We start from the raw sequence: 4,326 nt of genomic DNA, 5'->3' as shown, positions 1-4,326 counted from the left end.
CACAAATGGGATTAGTGCTTTATTAAGAAACACACAAGAGAGAGCTTGCTTCCTTTCTCTCCCTCTGCTCTTCACCATGTGAAGATACAATGAGAAGAGGGGCCTTTGTGAACTAGGGAAAGAGCCTTCACCCAAAACCCAACCATGTTAGCACCCTGGTCTTGGGCTTTCAACCTCCAGAACTGAGAAATAATGTGTCTGTTGTTTAAGTCATCCAGTCTGAGGTATGTTTATTGAAGCAGCCTGAGCTGCCTAGGGCACCTGCCAAGTCAGGATTAGATACATATAACATCAGGCACAATGCTTACCTATAGGAAGCTCTCAAAGGCTGTTTATACATAATAGCGAGACTGATGAAGCACTCTTTTAATCCACTTTAATTCACTTCTCAAAAAATATTCGGCACTTAACAGGTTCCAGGTTTGTTACCCAGTTGTGTGGATATGATCTGCTTTGTGGCGCAGATACAAAGTAAGCCAGTTTGTGGGTCAAGCAGTTCAGTGTGTACTGAGAGAGACAGATACATGAATAATTACAATGAAATGCCACACAAGTCCAAAGAGCTCTTTGTATAAAGCTCTTTTGGTTACAGAAAAAATGACTATGAGATGTGGAGGTTTGGAAAGGATTCACAGAGCAGGGGAGTTTTGGGCTTAGGGATTCTACAGTAGTGTTTCCAATAAATAGAATTACTTAGTAGACAGTGCCTTTGATGGGAAGGAAGCAAAGGATACTGAATTGTTGCTCTTTCTCCAACAATATCAGACTGAAAAATTTCCAGATATCATTTGGTCTGAAGCCCCAGAATGAGGCTACTTCTTCAATACCACCCCACCGCCAGCTGTAGGCAAGACTAGCTTCCACCTGACCTTTTATCGTGGCACCCCGTGACTTCTGAAGCAACTCCCATTGTGCCTCAGCGCCAGCTCTCCTGTATCACCGCAAGAAGTCAGAGGTTCCCAGATCACCCAATTTCACACAGATACTCATCAGCACCCTATTCTCAGCCTCCATGAATCTGACCATATTTTCCACATTCTTGGCTATCTAAGCCCTTCCACCCAAACTTGTTTCCTGTCATCAGAAAACTCCTCTCCTACCTTAACCTCTGCACTGAACATTTCCTTCAGATTTTTGCTGAAGTTTAACTTGGTTCCTGGATTCTTTAAGTGAAGGGCTTATTTTTATTTCTTCTCTCATACTTAAGTAACATACATGCCTGGAGCTTGAGGCAGGGTCCTTTCTGCAACCTGTTCCTACTTCTAAACAGTCACTCTTTTTTCCCTTCAAAATTCTCATGTCTTTTGAAACATTTGTTCTCATCCTGTCCCACCCTGTGTCCTCCCTTGTCACACCGCTTATGGACCACTGAGTCATTGCTCTTCACTCATCAATACTTTTCCTGCCACTATGGTTATCTACCTCAAAACCCAAGTAGATGATCCAACTACCACGTTGGCCTCTAAATTCTTTTGTCTCCTTAGCTCCAATAATAATTTTCTCCATTCTTCTCCATGACCCACATGTCATACCTAGACCTCATCATCACCCAAAAGTGAATTTCAGTTTCTAACATCTCACTTTGACTGTCATCCTCTATTCTTCCAGTGTATTCACTGTACTCCTCCACTCAAAATCTGCCAGCTTGAGACCACCAATTCATTGACCCTGTAATTCATCTTTATTCATCATAACTCCATGTCTACACATGTCATATTATCCAGCTTGTTTTGCATGATTCTGCCCTATAATCACTTTCCAACGAATGTCTTTAATGCCCTTTTTCCTTTCTCCCTCCAGCAATCTTTCCTGGTAAAACTGAGTCTGGTCAAATCCACCTATGTGTTGGATGTATTAACCTAGACTGCATTCAAGTACCTGAATACTCCCGGACAATATTACAAATTATGTTTATTGGAGTCGTCCATGAACATCTTGCCAAAAACAATGGCTAATTCAAAGTCTTCATCTGTCATTTCCTCCTCCTCCTCATCTGTCACTTCCTCCTAAAAATAGAAATATTTTTCTAGGTATATTACTTATTATCGTGTATTACAACTTTGAGTGTGTTTATGTTTAAGACTATCATATTTTTCATAGTATTCTCTCTAGGTAATATTCCACGTGTCAGCAGCATGATCTTTCATAACTTCTTTTTCCATTCTTCAGAGTGTATCTGAAATGCAAGACTTCCTCACTACTAATCAGGCCAAAAGCTTTAGTTGCCAGAAATTGCTACAAAACACCTATTTAGTACATCAGGTATTTGTTTTCTATGTGTTTTGCCTTGTTTCACTACTTAAAGCCATTAAGAGCCTATGGTAAAATATGCCTTTAAATATCTAACCATCTAACAATGCAGTCTACTAATATTTTCTCTTACCTCAGTTCCCCATGTAAGATTTTAGACCTTGTGCAATTTCCCAACTTCCAATTATCAGACATTTTAAATGACATTTAGCTTCCTACTATCAGATGTTATTAAATGCACTGACCTCAGTTCTCCCAAAGCTCACGAAAGACACTTCATCTGAAATCGTTGCTTTGCCCTAGATCTTGAATTTAATCAACCCTAAGTCTAAGTCTTCTTCAGGAAAGCTGTTTGTATCTGCTGCACTCTTTATTGAATTTTTGGGGCGATGGGGCAGGGGTCTATGAAGAAAGTCTCTGTTTCCCTTATTTGTAGACTAAAAAGTATAGAACAAATATCATGAGGTTTTTGTGATGCTTCGATGAGTTGATATACGTAAATGTTTTAGTAGAATCTTGGCACATAGTAAAAATCCAATAAATGTTGCTTTTATAATTATTGTTATTATCTATACCAACCTCTAAACCCCTGGCTTCAGATTGCCAAATGCATGCCAATCTAAGGGAAAAATAGTCAATTTTTTTCTTTTTTCTGTTTTTTGTTTTTTGGGGGTGTTTTTTGTTTTTTTGGTTAGTTGTCATCTTTTCTTTTCCTCTCTCCAAGGAATCTCTTCCAGTCCTTAATTGGCTTCTCTTTCCAGTAGGTATTCCTGGCTTCTCCCTAATCTTATCGTTAATTCGAGTACTTCGCTTTAATTACATTATATTCCAATTTCATTAAGAATCTCTGGGAAATTTATCATATAATAATTGTATAATAACCATCCTAGTTGTACAATTGTTTAGAAGTAAAGATTCCAACAAACATTAAAATTAATTTTAATAATAACATTTGTTAGTCATAGGAGATTCACGGAGTCAGTGTCCCTGTTTCCCTTTTCAAAATTTACCAGAAGCCTTTAATGAAATTTCTACCCAGCTTTTTTTGCCCTCTACCCGCTCCACCCCAGCACTGTTCCCAGTGCACCACACTCGGAAAGAGTTCCTGGCTTCTGTTCAAGCAGCGCGGTCCTAGTGTTTTTTTCCAGGAGCCACCCTTCTCATCTACCAGGGTCTCATCAACCATAATGAAATGTTCTTCAACATCTGTAAGATCTGAGAGATCCTGGAGGTGGAGGGGAAGATGGTCAGTAGGACAGTGGGTAACATTGATGACTTGCCCATTTGTGAAAATGTCACATAGTTATCAATGGTGTTGATACTGTCATGAACCATTACTGGCAGAAAATCAGCTTGACAAAAGAAGCCTACAAGGAATGTATCAAAGATGACATGAACTTAATTAAAGGCAAACTTGAAAAACAGAGACCAGAATGAGCAAAATCTTTTATGACAGGGACACAGAACAAAAAGTACATTCTTGCTAATTCTAAAAATTACCAATTCTTTGTTGGTAAAACATAGGTCCAGATGGCATGGTAGCTCTGATGGATTACCATGAGGATAGTGTGACCCCATATACAATTTTTTTTAAGGCTGGTTGAGAAATGACAAAATGTTAACGAATTTGGCTATAACTTTGGATTACCCGCCATCATAACTGGCTGCTGCTTTTCATCTTCACAATAAATACCGGAATTTAGACAAATGGGATTGACACCACTTGAGCATTTCATCAATTTGGGGCTTGATTTACTTGTAGGAGAGGCATTGTTTTTAAGGGAGGAAAACATGTCATATAGGTTGTCTAAAAATAAAATCCATTTAATCTCAAAAACAAACAAGCAAACAAACAGGTCCATCAATACTATTTTATTTAACAGGGATTACAAATTTCAAGCCCTCTAGTGGTCAACACCATTTGCTCATTCTCTAAGACTTCCTCAAAGATAAAAATTTATTACAGCTTACAGAAATACTTCCACCAAAAGAGGAACAGGCCATTATATTTGTTCCCTAAACATTGTACCATAATTCAAGCTGAATAATACATTACATGAAAAAAAGAGTTGTGAA

At 38.4% G+C, this 4,326-nt stretch overlaps 1 pseudogene; it reads left to right on the top strand.

Moving 5' to 3' along the window:
• Window positions 1-443: 443 nt before the first annotated feature.
• LOC144224138 (translationally-controlled tumor protein-like) lies at window positions 444-3,872 on the top strand (annotated as a pseudogene).
• The last annotated feature ends 454 nt before the right edge of the window (window positions 3,873-4,326 follow it).

Source organism: Crocuta crocuta, unplaced genomic scaffold (genome assembly GCF_008692635.1).
Source record: "Crocuta crocuta isolate KB4526 unplaced genomic scaffold, BGI_CrCroc_1.0 scaffold52, whole genome shotgun sequence".
Lineage (NCBI taxonomy): Eukaryota > Metazoa > Chordata > Mammalia > Carnivora > Hyaenidae > Crocuta > Crocuta crocuta.
The sequence above is the reverse complement of the archived record's forward strand: the minus strand, read 5'-3'. Positions and strand labels throughout refer to the sequence as shown.